Consider the following 19,733-nt stretch of genomic DNA (forward strand, 5'->3'; position numbering starts at 1 on the left):
CTAACCTCTAGGTTGTCCTGCACATGTGCGGTGGACATGTGCAGGGTGTATGTCCTTTCATGGCTGCTGTTTGTCAGAGGAGTCCTATGGGAGTGACTTCTATCTGTCGGGCAGTGAGTCCTCAGACTCTCCCTTTGGGCTTATGCCCTCATGTCCCCTGGTCCCTTAAGTCCCTTTCTATTGTTTCCAAAGGTAAATCTCCAGCTGCCCTGGTTGTTCTTGAGGTCCTGCTGGATCATGGTGGTTCCTCTGCATAGTTCTTCCCCCCAGAGGCTGCAGACAGCTTGGCTTGCCCAACTCCATGCACTATGACCTCTGGACTTCGCTTCCACACTCGGAGAACAAGTAAAGTTTATGGGCTTCAAAAAAGGCCAGGTAAGGAGGGTATATACAATCAGGTGTCAGGGCAGTTCAGGTCTAGCATAAGCAGGTGTGAAGTCAGGTGTCATGCATGAAGTTGTCAGGCATGTTTGTGTTCCTGATACGTGCTGGGTACCATGGAGACATGGAAGACTGGAACCCAAGAAAACATAAAAAAATGAGATTTGATCCAAAGGGTAAAACAGACAGAAAGGTAGGCTAGGGATGGTGCAATTGCACATATGGAAGCCCAGCCCAAGTGCTACTTTATCCACCAAGCTTGCCTTGATAGCCCCCACCCCCAAATAAAAATTTATCACTTGTTCCTTGACAGTCCCATAGAGCTTCCTTTACATTGCTCCCATGACTGTCATTTTCCCCTTGCATTTTAGGGACACACCTCTGTCTTCCTCCAAAGCATAGTGGATACCGTGGGGGGCAGGGACCTGACTTACTCCTTTTGTTCCCTGTGAGCACAATGCCCGGTGCATGTGCTATCAAATCTGCTGGGTTGGGCAGTGCTGGGGTGGCTGGAAGAATGTCCAGTGAAGGGCAGAAATATGAGAACCACTCCACAGGGGAGGGAGGCAATATAGTACTGTGGCTGAGCAGGTGGTCTCTGGAGTCAGGCCCGAGTTCAAATTCATTCTTGGTTACTTCCAGTTGTGTGATCTTGGGGAGCCTCCCTAAAGTTGTGCTTTCTTGCACTGTAAGATGGACAGCGGTCAGATAGCACCAACTTCACTGGACTGAACGAGATGACTCACGTGCTGGCACATGGTAAGTGCCCAACAGCAGGTCATGGCTCTTCTAGCCATCGGTGGTAGCCAGAGGACGGGTGCATGATGCAGCCCTTGGAAAGGGGAGGCTGGACGAGAAAGGGGTGGGGCTGTTTTCTCACTGTGAGGCACCGGGGCCTGATGCTGAACAAAATGTTGTGTGTGGTGCCACCGACTGTCATCTCTTGTGTAGGTTTGACTAGAGAAATGCTTCTACAGACACAGGCTAATTCAGCAACACTGGAGATGGATTTTGAAGAGTTTGGGGGTACACTGGAAATACCTAGGTCCTGGACTCAGGGTGCATGCTACAGGGTGCATCCTCCCAATCCACCCCAGCACTTGATCCTCGCCAGCTTACAGGCGCCCGTCCCCCCTCCTGGGAATAGGGTTAGCTGTGCCTCTGTCTTCCCAACTAGGAGCCCTTGGAGGGGAAGCCCCATTTGTCACCTTCATTTCTATGTCCCCAGCCCGCATTCTGTGCGCTGTACCTTATCCTAGCAGACATTCTAAGGGCTTGTGGAAGGAATGGATCTGTGTCCTAGTTACAGGCCTAACCTCCACCAGATGCACAAGGATTGCCCTGATTTTGTAAGGAGGAATGACTACTCAGGGAAACTGAGGCACACTTCTAGGGCAGGGTCGTCTTCACTCCCTCAGTCTGTAATGAGACACATACATCTTCAGCAGCGAGAACTGGCTTAGTCTACTGAAGCTGTAAATGAGGGTTTTGCCTTTATTTTAATTGCTGTTTCAGTTCTGGCCAAGAACCTTCCTCAAGCTTGGGTGAGGGGAGAACTGAACTCCTGAGATGGCCTCTTAGTATTACAGGGGGCTGCGTAGTACCCCTCTCTGATGATATTTTCTCAGCTGTTTGCAAAACAGTCAGGGAGGCGGTGAAGCCTTGAGCCAGGCAGCCCGGCTGTCTCTTTAAATGCCTGGGTCTGTGTGGGAGAGGGAGGGGCTGGCTCTGGAGTGCGTGAAATTCCTGGGCTCCTCCGGCAGTCTCAGGCTCCGAGCTCAGCCCTACACATCTCCTCTTGCATGCAACTCACTGAGAGGCAGAGGCAAGCGTGTCCTCCCCTCTTGAAGCTGCCAGCATCTCCAACTACCAAGGACCTGCTTTTCGTACCTTCAACACCCTCCTCCCTTCTTCCCTGTCACTCCCTCCCAGAGAGAGAGAAAAAGAAAAGGAGAGAGAAAGATTCTGGAATTTGAACCTCCCCGAAGAGGAAACATACCCAGCAAACTCAGTTGATTAAACAGACAAACGGATCCCAAATCTTCTGTTCAACTGGAAAGGTAAGATTTCGGGGGAAAGGCAGGCAGGCAGGATGGGAAACAACTCAAGGTTCCCCTTCGTTCTGGGAGGCGGTAGCTCCTGAGAGGGTAGAAGTTTTCAGCTGGGAGCGACCAACCTAGATTTTTTTTCTGAATGTTGGATCGGAGAGCCTCCGCTGACCATGGAAATGGCTTTTCAACTGCCTTTCTTTTCCTTCAGCTTCTCCTGGAAGTTGGGTCCTTTTGCTCCAGATGTGTAAAAAGTCAGAATGTTTTAGAATTTTTAGAAATCCTTAAAGAAAAGTCTTTCTCCTATTTCCTTGGATTGTTAGTCTGAAGGGATGTGTACTCACCACTTCGTTTTGGGCAGATACTTTTTTGGCATGTTTTAGCTACTTTTCTCTCCTCCTCATTATTTTTCTCTGAGGAAGGGGCTGAGTCAAATGAGAAATAAGGAAGGGACACCCTAAGGGTCACAAGGAGACAAAACTGAATTGAGACAGGGATTTCCCTGGCCGTTGAGGAATTGAGGTGTGTACATGTGTGAGTGTGTTTGAGTGTGATCTGGGGATGGGTGGGGTGAGTGTCAGGAGGGGTTCTTGAGCCTGAAGGTTCAGGTTGGACTCCCGCTGTCTTGTTGTGAAGGTGGGCATACTCAGAGAAGGTGAAAAGGGAGTGTGTGTGTGCGTGCGTGCGTGTGTCCGCTCCTGTTTGGATGGGTTACAAGGGAACCTTCCTCCTCTGCCTTCCATTTGTTTATATTAATGATTTAGTAGCAGGCTTGCCTGAAAACTTCCACTCTGTGTAAGCACTGTGGGTTTTGCAAGCTCTCAGTGACCTTAGAGGCTGGTTCGATGTATTGTTTTTCCGAGGCATTGTGTTGTGCCCAGAGTTTCAGCTCTTTCCCTCTCTGTTTTTTAACCACAAAACTTAGCTGCTTTAGAAACATCTTCCTGAAGACAAGGGGGCAAAAATCTGCCCCTCCCACCCCCCCATCTCTTCTTAGGCCAGTGATGTAATACCAACCTATGGGCTTGGTTGCTTTGCAGGTGACTTACCCTGTGATTACTTATTAAAAAAAAAATTCTCCTTTCCTCCATGAAATGCCTTCCTCTTTTGATTTGGATGTAGAAATATTGTCATGCAGTGAGAACATAGTATTTTTGCTGACCATTGTTGGGGTTTAGGTAAAGTAGGATTTCTGTCCCATGATCATTATTTAAAAAAAAAATATTTTAATGCAAAGGTCAGAGATCATCCGACCAAATAGGAGAACTGGGAGAGCTGGAGCTGCCATCTCCCCGCTTCCTTCGGCCATTCCCGCTTGGGGAGATAGTTTTCTTTTACCACCACTCTCCACCCCAACATTTTCATTCTTTCTCTGCCCTGGGTCTTGTGGACGGCCCTGGGAGGGCGAGGGGCTCCTTCTTACACCTGGAAGGCGGTGTAGTTTCGGGGGTCAGATGACCGTTTGCCTTTGTGATAAAGGTTCCAATGGAAATTTGAACTCCCAGAGCGCTGGGTGACTCCATACCCAGGATAGTCTATCCTGGGGCACCTGGAGGTTAGGTCTGGGGAGCGCGAGAAACTAGCCCTTTATGAATCTGCCATTCTGGGTAGAGCCTCCCTTCGTCGTTCAAGGGCTTCTGCATCGCCTTTCAAGTTAAAATGGTCCCGCTGGTGATGATGGGCAAGTTTACCTAAGGGATACTGGGTACGTGGCGGAGGGATGGAGTGGGAGAGACATAGGCAGGCTGGTGTATAAATATGTATTTTTTTTAATCTCCTGGATTAATCTACCTAAGTCATATTGAGGCAAACGACATTTCAGACAGGTGCTGGTTGTGCAGAGATATTCCTATTGTTTGATTTTTTTTTTTTTTTTTTTTTTTGGTTGGGGAGTGGAGAGTAAGGGCTCTTGGCCCATTTTCTGCAGCCTGGGGTTCATCCTGTGAGCCAGTCTTCCTTCTGGAAGAGGGGGAAAAGGCTGGACGCTGGAAGTTCGCTATTAAAGTGAGCAACAGGGCTGGGTTAATTTTTTAAAAACAACTGGACTGTGCGAATGCCCTTTTCTGGATCTTTCCGGCCCTTTCTAGTGAAATAATAATTTTTAAAAATTGCTGCTTAAGATGAAGGGGCCAGAAATCAAAGGGATTCTAGATTTTGAGAGACAACTACGTCTTTGCTTTTCTGGTAGCTCCCTATTATTAATTATTGGGGGTATGATGAGTGTCTGGCCTCCTTTTGTTGATTTCCTTTTAATGCTGTGTTTCTACTAAATATGTTGATGATTTGCTGCTTATATAAGGGAGAGGATATGTCGAGGTGGGTTGATGCTTGGGGTTTTGAGATCGGCTACTGAGATTGGGTGGCGGTTGGTGTGTTTGTCGATGTGCATGGTAGGAAGGTCTTTTCTTTTGGGTGGTGGGGGACAAGGGGATGGTTGGAAATGGTAGCTGAGATGCTACCGTGGATGGGGACATGAGGGGAGATGGAGGTGAGGTGGGAAGTCACCGGTTTGCAGAATTTCTGTCCTGCATCCCCTTTCTCTCTCTCTTTGGGAAAAAAAAATCCATTATCTCTAAAAACACATTATTCTTCAATTGGCCTTTTAGAGAAAAAAAGAGAGGGAGGGGAGGGGTTAATTTGGTGAGGGGGCTTGGTTGTAATTAGCCCACTGCTGCAAAACTGAGATAGAGAAATCCATCGGCACCAGCTTTGGGGGCACAGAGAGGCAGCGGAGAGTGGGGGACGGGTTGTCAGTCCTGAGCGAACAGTGGAGCGGTGGGGTTGGCGTTTGGGTATTGTGTGTGTTTATGTCTCTGTGTGCGTGCAATCTTTTCCATCCTACCACCAATTTCCCCCTCTACCCTCCCCCAATTCTGCCATGCTCTTGCCTTCTATTCCACACACCCCTCTCTCCTACCCTTCCACCCCTCCCCCTTTCCTCTAGTCCTTTCCATCTTGATGAGAAAATTCTGATTCTGATGGCTCTGCGGCTTTTTCTTTCCTTTTTTTGCAACACAACAGTGGTGCGATGGCCTCTCCTACATGCCACACGGATGCAGCCTTCTGATAGGAGGGCTCAGTCGGCACATCTATACACGCACTTGCACACGCTCTTGCACACACACTCTTACACGGACACAGGCGACCAAAGGCTTGATTTCGTTTGGCTCCGTCCCCCTTTCTGCCTCTCCCCACCCCTACCTCCACTATGGCTCCTTTCCACCCGTCTTCATACGGGGAATGCAGTACCATTATCCACGTCTTCTCCCCACACCGCTCTCTTCTTTCTTTTCACCATTATTCTTTCCAGAAAGCTGTGGTGTGTCGCAGTTCATGGGATTAGCATGTTGGAAGGTCTTTGGGGGAGGGGACCTCATGAAAAGGGGATTGGAACGGGGGTAGATGACATTAATGATTTTTTTTTTCGCCAAATAAGCACCCGGTGATAATGATCCAGTTTAACCATCCGTGTAATATATGTTTGCGGCACATCAGAGGAAGGTTACCCAGAGAAAGCAGAGTCTGGACTGGGTTACCTCTGGGGAGATTTGATGCCTAGACACTAGGAACACAGACCCCCCTGCCCCCACACCCACACATGTGCGCTCTCTCATGCACACCAACACACAGAGCTCTGCTCAGTGGGCTGTGTCAAGCCAGAGGGCACTGCAGAATATCCCAGAGTTGTCGTGGTGTGTTGGGAGGATGGAGTGATGTCTTTGTCTGACCCAGCTCTCGCTCTACGGATGTCATCTGGTCTTGAAATTCTTGGCGGCCTTTGTGTTGCCTTTGGGTGGGGGCAGGAGGGGTGTTTGTGTTGGTCTGGCGCCGGTGTGCCTCCAATTGGACAACATGGGATTGTCAACACTCTGCGTGCGGCTCAAGCTGGAGGCTGCCTGCCTGTGTATGCTGCGTGAGGGTGTTTGTTGGACATGTACGTGCGGAGAGGCGAGGGGGTGACAGGGAAGGGAAGCTTACTTTCCCTCACTTGAAGGAGGTGGAAGGCAAAAAGCGGAGGTGTTCGGTGGGGGACAGAGGGCAATGAAGTTGTCAGGGTGGTTGAGAAGAGGGTGGAGGGGAAGAAATAGCTCTGATCCCCAGCAGGAAGCCTGTGTGAGGTCCCCCTGGCTCCCAGGCAAGCCCGTGGGCGGATGTGCTCATGGATGACTGTAGGTGGATGCAGACTGAAGGTGGGCGAAATTGAGGGTTTTCCCTGCCTCCTCGGGAGGCCTGGGCAGAGTGCAGGAGGACGGCTCTACTTTCCACCGCATCAGCCACCCTTGGTGACTCGGCCTTGGAGGCTGCGGCCCCAGTGACCTGCAGTCGCCCTTGGGCAGGTCAGTGGCTTGAGCCCCAGAGCTCTCTTGGGTTCTGGCTGCCTTAAATACCATATACCGCTTTTCCTTTCCTTTGGCTAAAGGTGTTCATCTTCATTGAAATTATATGTAAAATTGGAAAAGATTTTGCCTAAAAGGAAAAACAACAATCCTCAGAGCAAGACACCAATTGTCCTACGTTACTGACGTCTCTCTCCCTTCCTGAGGCTGCTGACCTTGAGGAGTTAGGGAGAAAGGGTTACGTCATTGCCAGAGAAAGGGGAGAAATGGGGAGGAGATGCTTCAGGGGTGAATTATTGTGCCAAACACACAGAAAAGAATGCTCATGGGATCCCCGGGTGCAGTCTCTACTTACGTGACCCTGGTGTGTGGATGGAACTTGCAAAAGTAGAGGTGGCCCTTCCCAAGCTCACTGTGGGAAATGCAGTGGCAGCCAGGTGCATCGGTCAGCTGTGGTCAGACCCTTCTGCCCCAGGGGTGCTCTTGCCAGGGGAAGTACGCAGCAGCTCTGACCCCAGAAGCCAGCCCTGGCTGCTCTGCAGATGACTGAGTGCAGCATTGTGGCTGGGCCAGCCACAGGTGGCAGTACTGGGCTCGGCAGGGGTTATGTGTGGGGCCTGCTCTGTACCCCTTCCTGCAGGTTTTCTGCTCAAGTGATATCTCCTCAGGGAGGCCCCTCCTGGCTGGCTTTCTAAAATAGCCCCCTCAACACAACCCCCAGCCACTTTTTAGCCCATTATTCTGCTAATCACTACCTAATACTGTTTATATAGTGAAGTGTTAAAGCGATCTTGTCTGTCTTCCCCTCTAGAACGCAGGCTGTGAGAGGTCAGGGACTTTGTCTTTTTTTATTCATTGCGGTGTTCCCAGTACCTAAGCACATAGTAGGTGCTCAGCAAATATGTGTTGACTGGAGGAAAGAACCATATGGTGTTGGGGTTTTCTTCTCTTGCACCTTGAAGCCTGTCTTTTGGGAAAGCTGAACTTTGACTCCTGGGGCTGTCTTATTCCTGTCTGCAAGTCCCAGATATGCTGGAGGAATTGCAAAGTACTGAACTTTCTGAGTTATATAGAGAGGTCTTCTCCTTGCCTGGTGGCAGTGACTGGGTCTCCTTCATGATCCCTCTGATAACAGTAATCAGCATCACCATCACAGTAGCAGTAATAGTAGTCATAATGCTACCATTTCTGAGGTACTTAATTTATACCAAGTTCTGTACCAAATTTTTTTTTTTTTTTTTTTTTTACATTCAGGGAACAACTCAATGTAATATACTATTAATACTTGCCCTTGGCAGGGGAGAAGACTGAGGCTTAGACTTATATAAAGTAAGCTGGTAAAATGGCAGATCAAGGATATGAACTCAGGTGTGTCTTATTTCAGAGCCCAAGTTCACGAACCTTACATTATACTATTACAGTAAAGGAAGATGAGCTCACTATCATCTCATTCAGTGCCCTCAAATACAGATGAGAAAACTGAGGCCTATAGAGGTAAAATGCCTTGTCCAAAGTCACTTGATCCAGAGGCAAAGCAGGCATCCAGGTTTCCTGGCTTCCCGGGCAGGGCTCTCACCACAGCTTATACTGCCTATGGGATGTGCACCCTCTCTCATCAGCTGTTGTGCTGGTGACTGCCTGGGGTCCCCCTCAGTTTTTCTTCCTCAGTCAGAGGAAAGTAGGGTCTCAAGGAGGTTGGTGGGAGTAGTTGCCGCTAGAGAGGACAGACTCTTCCCGTAGAGCTGGAGGGAGACATGTGGAAAACTGGTGGGCTATACTCCAGGGTCACTGGAGTCACTGAGTGCTGGTCAAGGTCGTGCTCTGAATGTATTGGAGGAGGAGTCCCCAGTGGGGTGCTCCAGGTTCTCAATCTCACGTAGCCCTGCCCGCCAAGGTTACTCTCAGATGCAGCAGGGGTCCATTCAGGGGTCCACGCAGCTGGTGTCTGGAGTCAGATAACCTGGGAACTTGCGTGCTTCTCCTGGCTTAGCCCTGTTTCTCAGAAAAGGGAGGCTTGGGTCCAGACACTCGGTTCAGTTGGCTGTTTTATTTCCAGAGGCTGGCTAGGGAACCTGATGTCATGAAATGTGGATGAAGGGCCCCTATTAGTCCCTTTGCTCCACTCCTAGGGATGGCTTTGACCTTGAATTAGGAAGGGGTTAGAGCTCTTAGCCAGGTGTGTCTGTGTATGTGTGTTTTGCATGGGTCAATGCAGTGGGGGAAGGGGGCCAGAGTAAAGAAGATCCTGAGAACTAGGGAAGCCTTACCTTTGCCAGGACCTTGAGACAGGGCATGAAGCCATATCTGTGTGACCTTGAGATGTAGTGACCAGATGCCCTGGTTTGCAGAGATAGTTCCCATGTAGGCCTTTGTCCTACTGTGATTATTAGCTCTCAGAAGTGTCCTGGTTTGGATGATAAAATAAATGGTCATCCTTCTTTGAGATGACATCACCCACTTTCTGTTAATGGGATAGAGAGAGGAAAGGGGCATGCCAGCAAGGGAAATTCAATTTTAGGGCAAGAAGGTGGCTGAGAGCAGAGCCTTTCTCCAGAGATACTTTCTTTGTCCCCTTTGTAAAGGATTAAGATCTGAATGTTCTGACTAGTCCTACTGCCAACATCACTACCACCACCATCCTAACTATTCTTACTACAACTACTTCTACTGGCCAACATTTGAGTTCTGACTGTGTGCTGGATTATGCTGAGCACTTGACATACATTATCTCACTTAATCTTCCCACAATTCTTCCCACAATATCATCTCTGTATTACAAAAAAGAAACAAGCCTAAAGAGGTCAAGTAACATGTCAAGGTCACCAACAACATGGGTAGGAAGGGATGCAAACCCAGTGGGCCTAGGTCCGAAGCCTCTGGTCTTAACCCTTGCATCACACCACCTGTGTGGGCCAGTCATCTGGTCCCCCAAGTCTGGGAACTTGCTGAGCATCTGGCTCACAACTTGGACCTGATGAAGATGTTTCTGCCAGTCAGAGGCAGGCTAGGCTTAGGGAGGGGAAGCTGTTGGCCCAGCAGTGGCACTACTGGTTGTCTTTTTGATGGCACTTTGGAAACTGTTTCCCATGGTGGCTCCCGTGCCTTCTTCCCTGCTCAGGCTCCTTGTCAGAGGAGGAGTTTGGTTGTTTGGGAATGGTAGTGGGCTGGCAGAAGTCACAGAGCATGCAGCCTATCTATCTCTGCTTTGTTCTGTGGCCCTGATCCCTGATGGGCCCACCGTCCCTATGGCCTTGCCCTCAGTAGGAGATGCTGGTGAATTGACGGTCATCTAGCACCTGCTGTTAGCAGAACCTGGTATTCTGCTCTATTTCCTTTAGGTGGGTACTGTCCTCCCTGATTTGTCTGGTGAGAAAGCCAGGACCCAGAGTGGGGTTACATAGCTTAGCTAGGACCCACAGTGAGAACTGCCTGACCCTGGATTCAAGCTTGGGTCTGACTCCAGAATTCATCCTTTTTCTGAGACCTTGCACTGCCCTCTACCCTGAACCCTGGAAAAGAGGGGGTGGGATGTGGACACCTAAAATGGGGGCTTGAGGAGCAAATTCTCTAGGGGGGAGATCTTCAGGTTAGCGCCTGAGGGCTGGAGAGGGCCCTCTGAGGCCCAACCTCATGGTCAGCCTCCCCTGGGCCCCTTCTCCTCCTCCAGCCTGGGCATGACAGCTGCTGGCCCCATGGCAGGATGAGAGCTGGTCTGGTGTGGAGAATAGGGAGGAGATGGGACCATCCACAGACTCACAGATTGAAGTTGGGGGTGTTCAGAAGGAGATGCCTCTTCCTCTAGAACAGTGATTTATGCACTGACACCAAATTCTTCCTCCTTCCCCATGTGTCTCTGTGATGAGGTCAAAGGTAAGAAGGGATGGGTGGTGTCTCTGCCTAGGGACAAGGAGGGAGGAAACAGAGGGAAGACGCTGGGATCCCCCAAGCTGAGGAAGCCAGGGAGAGGAGGGGAACTTTTTTCTGGGTTGAGACGCAGGGAAGAGAAGAACATTTTACTGGCTGAAGGGATGGTCTGCAGCCCCCAAGCTGAACTGCATTAGCTTCATTGCAGTCCCATTGAAGACTGTGTTTATTTTTCCAATAATGTGTTAATTAAACATCGATTTCCGGGTAGAGGAAAGGGAATTGGATTGCCAGAACTAAATGGAGTGAGGAGGATGAGAAGCTGGTGAGAGGGCCCCCAAGCTGGAGTCAGCATTCTTCAGCACAGCCCAGGAGGGATGGAGGGGAGGCAGGGCAGCCCCTTCCCCTGGCTCCAAGTTTGGAATTGCCAGCTTCTCATGGACCTTCAGGAACCATCCTTTGTACCCCTTGGCTACAAGAGTGGGTGAACCTCCATCAAGGGGGAGAAATACTTGTTCCTCACCTTCCCCCGCATCTTTGGTTTATTGAGTGACCCTGGGCTAGACCTTGTGCTGGCAATCTATGTAGGTTAGCTGTCTGGTTCTTTAAGTGGATGTGGAGTAATACTTTGATACCTCCACTTTGAAGATTAGGAAACAGAGGCTCAGAGAAGTAAAGTAGCAAGTTCAAGAGCCAAGAGATGATCAAGCTTGACAAAAAAAAAGGGGGGGCCCTAGAAGAGTAGTAAGTATTCGAGGTTGGCAGAACAGCCGCCGAGGGTCTGAGCCTTTCTAAAGGAGGAAAAGAATGAAGCATCTTGTAAGCAACCAAAAGAGCCATTTGACATATAGGATCAATGGCTAAGATTGAGCTTTTAGTGTGTTCCAGCAACCGTGTTAAGTGGTTTGTACATAAAGCTGTGAGGATGCAGTGAACCAATGTTAGGTAAGGTTAGCCCCATTTTACAGGTGAGAAGAATGGGGATGGGGAAGTTAACTTGCCTGAGGTTGCAGAGTTGGTAAATGGAGGAGCTGGGATGAGACTTGAGTATGAGGACTTTGGGGCCTCTCACAGCTGTGTCCTATTGTGTCATACACACTGAGGATACTGAGGCCTGCTCAGCAGGTCACCTATAACTTCTAGGAGATAAAGACTTGGGACTTTATCTCATCTGACAAGATCCTGTGCCCCAGAAATCCCTGGATCTTGTGATGTGAACACCACTTGGTCCCCTTCTTTCTCAGGCCGACCCTCTGATGGGGTGAAGGCTGTCCTGGGGTGTTTGCATCTGCACTGGTGAGCTGGGAGCTAGGTAGTAAGAGTAAGTTAGAGCAATTCTCCAACTTTGCTGTATATTAGAATCACCATATCAAAATCCCAAACCTATGTTGCATTTCATACCAACGGAGTCAGTATCTTTAGGGGTAAGACCGTGCATCAGTACATTTTAAAAGCCCCCACATAATTCCGTCGGGTTTGCAAATCAGTGTTTCAGGAGAGCCTCTGCCACAAAGCAGGTGTCTGTGGGCTGGACAAGTTTCTGTTTCCAGAGTTAGGTTAGAAGTGCAGAGGTAATCGGTTATACACACCCAGTCTCCAGGGTGGGGCTCAGTGTTTATATGGATCTGTTTTCCTCTCATTAGAATGGTGGTTTTTAGGCTTTGGTATGCATAAAAATGCCTGGGGAGTTTTTATAAAATGCATGTTCTCAGGCCCCACTGCCGATCTGATTTAGGAGTTCTGGGGTAGGGCCTGGGGATCTGCATGAAAAGAAAGCACTTCCTGTGGCTGGGTGCAGTTGCAAAATCCAGGGCCAGCCCCAGAGCCCTCTCTGTTCCGTGCATGTCCATGTGAAGTCTCTCTTTTGGAGGTAGGAAGAGGTGAGGACAGAGGGTGTGGTCACCTGTTGCTCCATGAAGTCTGGCCTCCTTTGCTGAGGACTGGCTGTCTGCTGCTGACACAGGAAGGCCCGTCTGCCTGGCCTGGGGTCCCTCCTGCCCACCTCAGAACCTTGTTTAATGCCCTGTGTACAGGTAGCCCTGAGGGCAGAGCGGACGATCCCAACCTGGAAATTTGGCAGCTTCCCTTCTCAGGTTTAAAAAAATCAGAGTAACTCTCTGCACAACTTGAGTGTTCAGAAGTCTGTCAGCAGCAAGCATCCTGAATCTTCCCCGGGGATCAGTGCAACAGCTTCTCTGGGGCTCATTTGAAACTTTTCTTCCAAAGCTGTCAAAAAATAGAGAATGGTTGGAGGCTCTCAGAGCTGGAAGGGACCTTGGTGATCATCCATGCCAATGCTAATATTCTATTCATTTACTCATGCATTTTTTCACCCAATAGATATTTATTAAACACCTACTGTATCCAGGTATAGTACCAGGTGCTGGAAATACAGCCACAATCAAGGGAGACATGTAGTTCATCCCTCATGGACTTTAAGCTTGGGTGGAAGGGCAAATATTAAGCAAAACAAATAAATATATAATTACAAATTATGATGAGCTCTCTGAAGAAAAAGTACTTGGGGCTCTGGGAATTATGGAGACTTAATTTAAAATGATAAGGTCAGGCCCTGGCTAATGTAGCTCAGTGGATTGAATGCTGGTCTGTGAGCCAAAGGGTTACCGGTTTGATTCCCTGGTTCCCAGTTAGGGGCATGTGAGAGGCAACCACACATTGATGTTTCTCTCCTTCTCTTTCTTCTTCCTTTCCCCTCTCTCTGAAAATAAATAAATAAAAATCTTTAAAAAAATGATAATATCAGGCCCTGGCTCGGTGCTTCAGTTGGGTGGGTGTCCAGTGTACCAAAAGATTGCAGGTTCAATCCTCAGTCAGGGTGCATATGAGAGGCAACCAATCGATGTTTCTCTCTCACATCAATCTCTCTCTCTCTTTTCTTCTTTTTCTAAAATCAATAATAATAATAAAAATATATCTTTGGGTGAAGATTTTAAAACTGCTAATGTCAGGGGCAAAATAATAGCTAGAATTTACCAAGTGCTCACTTGATGCAAGCCCTATGATACGGGCTTCATGTGTATCACCTCACTTAATCCTCGAAAGGAGTCTTGGAGGGAGGTTCTGTTGTGACCATTGCCTTGTTACAGATAAGGAAACTGAGGCATGGGGAGGTGCCCAGGCTGGGACTAAAAGTTAGGTCTATCTGACCCTCCTCTAACATCCCACCTCAGAGAGGGAAGGTGGCTCAGAAGAACTGGTATTCGTTCTGAGAGCTGAAGGACAAGCTGAGGGTGAGGAAAATAAGAGAAGTTAAGAAAATGCTGATAATCCTGGCCATGTATGGAACTGTTAGATGCCAAGCACTATGCCAAATGCTTTACCCAAATTTTCTCACTGAGTCCCCACAGCAACCAGGGAAAGGAGGAATTCTTATCCCCTTGTGTAGGGGAGGAAACCGAAGTGTTGAGAAGTTAAGCTCACAGATGGTGGACCTCTCTGAATTCTGCCTTGTCTGGGCTGCTTGGACCTCACCTGTTGGGTGGTGCTGGGAATTCCTCCAGACCCACAGGGCTTGCTTATTCTGGGCTGGGGAGACCTCAGAGGACAGAGGGAACAAAGGGCTTCTCTGGGGCCTGGTGGCCCCTCTGTGCTCTGCGGGACCTGCATTTTCTTCCTCTCTGTAAGAGCCACCAGGCCAGCCTCCTTTTAGGTCTGTTGGCCTGGGTGTCCACAGCAAATCTTTGCCCTCTGTCCCCTTCTTCTATCCCCCACCTTTCGTCCCCACCTATCGCTAATTTGTGAGATGATTGTCACCTGCAGTTCTGTCCCTTCTTATCTGTAGGATGTCTTCCAGAACACCCTCCCCGTGTGTTCACCTGAGGTTGCCTACGCTCCTGATTTGTGTGGTCCCCTGCCCCACCTTGAACTTATCTGCACTGAGCAGGTGTGAGGCGAGGCAAGAAGGACAGAGACTCAGGTCCTGGACCTGGTCTAGAGCCACAAGGCGAGGCAGGAAGATGTGGGAAGAGAAAGGAGATGTGTTAATGGGGCAGTGATAAAATATTAAATTCCTGAAAAGTTTGCCAAGGCATGGGAGTTCATTTTTTTATCTTCCTTTCCCTGTAGACAGGAGCTCCATGAGATGGAAGCTTCTCCATGCCCTGCCTGGATTCTCTTCCAGGGTTGATGGGGTGGTTCTAGCAAGGGGGATGCCAGGAGTGGACAGGTGGGCTTTTGGTCCGCTTTTCTCCAGGTCTTGAAGTAATGGGGGCTGCCTCAATACTGGGCTCTGACCCGGATGAGGCTAACACTCAAAGGCAATTGCTCAATTCCCCAGATCCCTGGAATCAAGACAGAAAAAGAAAGGTGGGGAAGCATTCTCTGAGAAGGAGTGGGGTGTGGGGGTGGTGTGGGGTGGTACGATTGGCTTGTGTGTAGGTTGTGGATTTTGGATGGCAATTACTCTTGTTTTGTATGTGTGTAGTTGCTGTTGTTTTTAACAAGTTATCTTCTTATAAAAGTGACTGGATTTTCTTATCGCAAAATAGTATGTGTTTGTTACAGAACATTTAGAAAATATGAAAAACAAAAAGTCACATAAGTCCTCCTTCCAGAAATTACTAATGGGGAAATTTGACTTCTGTCTTTCTAGCTTAATTTGCTAAGCATCCACAATCCAGGGTAGGCTATTTTGTTGTAAAAAAAGTTCATCCACTCATATAACAAATACTAATTGAGCATCCACTCTGTGCCAAGCACTGAAATCACATTTTGGACGCTGTCACACTAGCTTGATTTTTCACTTAAAGATGCATCATGAGCACTTTTCCACAATAGCTACTGCTGCCATTGAGCTTCCCAATTTAGATTTAGGGTGTAATGAGGCAGGTGGCAAATTTTAGCATCTTAGGTTTTACGTTTTTTTAAAATTATTTTTTTATTCAGTTACAATTGTCTGCATTTTCTCCCCATCCCTCCACCCCATCTCAGCCAGTCCCACCTCCCTCCCCCACCTTTACCCTCCCCCTTGATTTTGTCCTTGTGTCCTTTATAGTAGTTCCTAGAGACCCCTCTCCCCACTATCCCCTCCCCCCTCCCCTCTGGCTATTGTTACATTGTTCTTAATTTCAATGTCTCTGGTTATATTTTGCTTGCTTTTTTTGATTATGTTCCAGTTAAAGGTGAGATTATATGGTATTTGTCCCTCACTGCCTGGCTTATTTCACTTAGCATAAACTAAAAATGGAACTGCCCTTTGACCCAGCATTCTGCTGCTGGGATTATACCCTAAGAACCCTGAAACACCAATCCAGAAGAACCTATGCACCCCAATGTTCATAGCAGCACAATTTACAATAGCCAAGTACTGGAAACAACCTAAGTGCCCATCAGCAAATGAGTGTATCCAAAAACTATGGTACATTTACACAATGGAATTCTACACAGGAGAGAGAAAGAAGGAGCTTATACCCTTTGCAATGGCATGGATGGAACTGGAGAGCATTATGCTAAGTGAAATAAGGTTTTACATTTTAAGAAAGAAGAGAAAATTACTGAGCCTCTCTCTTCAGCACCTAAGGCAGGCATTGGGTTAGCCTCCTTGGGAGAAAAATGTGTCCCTTTACCTAGGAAATAAGGAAGAGTCAGAAGAAGGTTCAGAGTGTGGGAAAAACTCTACCCCTTATTTGGTGTCAGAGCCTGGGATTTCTGCTTCGGAAAGTAGAGAGTTGATTCTCCTACACAGAATCCTAGCATCTTTCAGAGTGGGTGGAATGTTAGAGACGTCTAGTTCACCTTCTTCAGTGTAGAGGTGTCTGGGTTGGACCTCTCACTTGAACTCAAATTTGTATAACTGCCTGCTTGATTGTCATCTCTACTTGCTTGCTTGTCTTGTACTAATTCAATCAAAGTTTGCATGCTTTAACATCTTTTAATTCTATTTCCTGCCCTGATCTACTCTGCCTAGTCTTCTTGTTTTAGAAGTAGCAACTCCATCCTACCAGTTACTCACACCTAACACACTTAAAGTTGTTTTGGCTCCTTTTGTCTCTCATGTTCCCATGTTCAATCTGCTAGCAAAGTCTGTAGGCTCTCCCTTGGAAAATGGATCAAGAATATGCCCATACTTTTTACTCCTGTGGTCCAAACTGCTGCTACCACCTCTTGGCTGGACTATTGCAGTATCCTCTTTACTGGACTCTCCCCTTTCCCCTTTTGACTCCTTACGTTTTTTTTGTTTTGTTTTTTTTTTCCACACAGCAGGCTGGAATGATTCTTTAAAATGAAAGTCAAGTTATGTCACTCTGCTCAGATCTCCATTGCCTTCCTATGACACTTGATATGAGCCACAGAGCCCTCAGTATGACCTGGGAGGCCTAGCACCTTTCCATCCCCCTCTCCTTCCACTCTCCTCACTTGTGCTCTTCCAGTTGCTAAGCCTGATCCAGCCTCCAAGCCTGAAGGCTGTTTCCTGCTGTTTCCCTTCTCCAGGTCTCTGCAGAAATGAACCTCACTGGGTAAGCATAACCCAAGCACCCTTTCCAGAAGAGCATGTTCCTCCCCAGCACTCTCATCCCCCTTCCTTACTTAATTTTCCTAGCACCTAACACCATCTGACATATTACATGTGTGTTTATTTTGCTTATTGTCTCCCTGAATAGGGCCTCATCACCCTGAGGGCTGGCTGGGACTTTGTTTTGTTCACACAGGGCACCTCCCACAGGCGGGGGGGGGGGGGGTGGGGGGGGAGCACTCAGAGAACACCTGCTGTGTGAATGACTGCCTCTCCTTCCCACTTCCACAATTCAGGCACCTTGTTACATCGGCCACTTCTTGCCTAGCCCTTGAGGGTCAGATGAGAATGTCTCATCATCCTTAGTTCTCTTTCATTAACTACCTTCTAGAGACAAAGCCTGGGAATTTTTCAGATAGCTTTATATATTTGCTCATTTTAAAAAGGGTTATATGTGCCATGTACATGGCAAAAAACCCCTGAAAAACAATTCAGTAAACAGAGAAATATTTAAAGAAGAAAATGAAGATTACATGGAATCTCACCTCCCGGAAAGAATCACTGTTCCCATCTAGATGTCTACCTTTCAGGCTTTCCTCCAAGGTTTTGTCTCAGGGAGAGGGGTGAATTGGGAGGGACATGTTGCAAATGAAGGGTGTTAGTAAGGAAACTAGTGACAAAATGACAATGACAACCAGCAGCACTGTCTGGTAGAAAGGGTGTGAGTAGGAATTGGAAAAGTGACTCACTTCTATATACAGTAGTGCCCTTATCCTTGGGGGATATGTCCCAAGACCCCCAGCAGATGCCTGAAACTGAGGATAGTACCAAACCCTATATATACTATGTTTTTTCCTATACACATACACACATGATAAAGTGTAATTCATAAATTAGGTACAATAAGAGATTAACAACAATAACTAACTGTAACATAGGATAATTATAACAATATGCTGTAATAAAAGTAATGTGAATGTGGCCTCTCTCTTTCTGAAAACCGATTTGATTATCCAGAAGGCTCCTACATGATTAATGGGCAGGTAGCATATATAGCATGGATTGGGGGACAAAGGGATGATTCACAGCTGGCCCGGTGAAATGTCATTGTGCTCCTCAGAATGGTGCACAATTTAAAATGTATGAACTGTTTCTTTCTGGAATTTTCCACTTGATGTTTTCAGACCATGGTTGACCACGGGTAACTGAAACTGCAGGAAAGGAAACCGCGAATAAGGAGGGACTGCTGTAAAGACCTTTACATCCAGTAGTTGACTCATTGAATTCCCATGGCAATCTCATGTGGTAGGTGTTGGGACTCATGTTTTACAGACCAGGGCATGGAGGCTTAGAGTGGTCATGTGACTTCCGTGGGTCTACCCCCTCGGGAGTGGTACATGATCTTAGCCCAGGCTGTCTGACTCCAGACCTTAACCACAGCCACGATGAAACATGCTTCCAGAACAGTCAGAATGGAGGGGCAGGTTGGCCAACATGGAATTGCATTTGAGGAAGCCAAAGGGGGAGGCTGGGACTTTCCAGGGGAGGACCCTTTGTGGGGACCCTCTGGCCTGCACAGTGGCTCTGCTGTGTGGCCAGATGGGCTGTGACAGCCTGTTTCTGGGTCTTTGGCTGGGACGTTGACTCCTAGACATGCCCAGTGATGATATGATGGCATTTGAAGTTAGGAAGCAGGGCCACCAGTTTGAAATAATGAGGAAAATCTTGAGATGGGCATGGCAGGGAAACCAGACAGCCACCCAGGTCACTCTCCAGCTCAGGACTTTTGTAGCAAGTGATTCCATGCAGATGGGTGCAGAGTTCTCAAAACTAGGGTGAGCAGGGGTATTAAATCATCCCTTCTCCTCCTCAAGCTGCCTGCAAACCCTGAGAGTTTAGCCCTGGTGACGGGGGCTGGTGGGGTCGGAGGGTGGTATTCATGGAGACCATTCCAGCCAGGCCAGTGTACTGAGGGCGGTCCACTGTGACCCCAGAAGAGGGATCTGAGTGGTAGCCCTGCTTCTTTCTGCCTGCCCCGAGCATGGTATGTGTGTGTGTGCATGTGTGAGAACTCGTGCATGGTACGTGTTGTTTGGATATCGTTACACTGCCTAAGGGCTCCTGGGAATTAATGCTGTTCGGATGTTAAACTGATACTTACACTCAGATCTTATCCGCAGAGTGAGGAGATGCCTGTGGTTTCATTGTCACCCTTGAGTCTTGAGACATGAGTGGGAAGGAGGGTGAGAGGAATTCTTAACTCAGTGGTGTGGCGGTGCAAGGTTTGAGGTGAGGCGCTTGCTCATGTTTTAGCTGGGCAGGAAATATTGAACTCACTGCTGCCCTGCAAAAATAGCCTGTTTCTCAGTTCTATTTCTCAGGGGAAAAGAAATCCTCTTGGACTCCATTCACTCAACAAATCTTTATTGAGCACCTGCTGAGTCCAGACACTGTGCTAGGTGCTGGAGATGGAGTGGGGGCAGCAGCGTGGGTGACAGCTGGCAGCGTTGAGGCATATTTTGGTAGTACCATTGACTGGAGTGGAAGATGAATTGGATATGGAATGAGAGAAAGATGGGTGTGGAGGATGACTCCCCCGCTGTTGATGTGAGTAGCCATCAGGAGATTGGC

General features: G+C 48.2%; 1 protein-coding gene across 1 annotated transcript in view; it reads left to right on the plus strand.

The window, feature by feature from the left end:
• Positions 1-1,031: 1,031 nt before the first annotated feature.
• The window catches only part of NRXN3 (neurexin 3), a 1,484,332-nt gene continuing 1,465,630 nt past the window's right edge, over positions 1,032-19,733 (plus strand). Inside the window, 2 exon segments of the mRNA XM_045201758.2 lie at positions 1,032-1,140; positions 2,314-2,441. The gene's annotated coding sequence lies outside the window, so the exon portion shown is untranslated.

The sequence above is a fragment of the Desmodus rotundus genome, chromosome 7 (assembly GCF_022682495.2).
Source record: "Desmodus rotundus isolate HL8 chromosome 7, HLdesRot8A.1, whole genome shotgun sequence".
Classification (NCBI taxonomy): Eukaryota; Metazoa; Chordata; class Mammalia; order Chiroptera; family Phyllostomidae; genus Desmodus; species Desmodus rotundus.